Raw genomic sequence first — 380 nt, 5'->3', positions numbered from 1 at the left:
GAGGGGGGGTAGGGCAGGAGGTAGGAGATTGGAATGAGACAGTGTCCAAAAAGTTTGTGTCGATTGACGGATATAGTGTGTGTGTTTTATCCGGTGACAATACAATCTTTTCCTTATCGTTTTATTTATTTACCTTTTTTCTCTCTGTGTAGTTTGTAGGTTAGGTGTTTTTGTTTGATTGCCTGGAATAATGTTGCTGCTACTGGGAGCTGGAATATACAGCGAGTGGTAAAAGTATCACAAAGTTCTAAATAAGTCGACAAGCTTGAAATGGCGTTGTCAAGGGCCGTTTGGAGAGAAGTAGATGCGAAAGTTGGCCCCGGCTTTGTTCAGAGGGAGATCTGACTAATGGTGTGAGGTTTGGCTTCCATATTTTGTAG

General features: G+C 42.4%; 1 protein-coding gene across 1 annotated transcript in view; it reads left to right on the top strand.

Moving 5' to 3' along the window:
• The window catches only part of LOC119585772 (tyrosine-protein phosphatase Lar-like), a gene marked incomplete at its 5' end in the record, with an annotated part of 244,437 nt that overhangs the window by 123,974 nt on the left and 120,083 nt on the right, over positions 1 to 380 (top strand).

This window comes from Penaeus monodon, chromosome 20, assembly GCF_015228065.2.
Source record: "Penaeus monodon isolate SGIC_2016 chromosome 20, NSTDA_Pmon_1, whole genome shotgun sequence".
NCBI lineage: Eukaryota > Metazoa > Arthropoda > Malacostraca > Decapoda > Penaeidae > Penaeus > Penaeus monodon.
The sequence above is the reverse complement of the archived record's forward strand: the minus strand, read 5'-3'. Positions and strand labels throughout refer to the sequence as shown.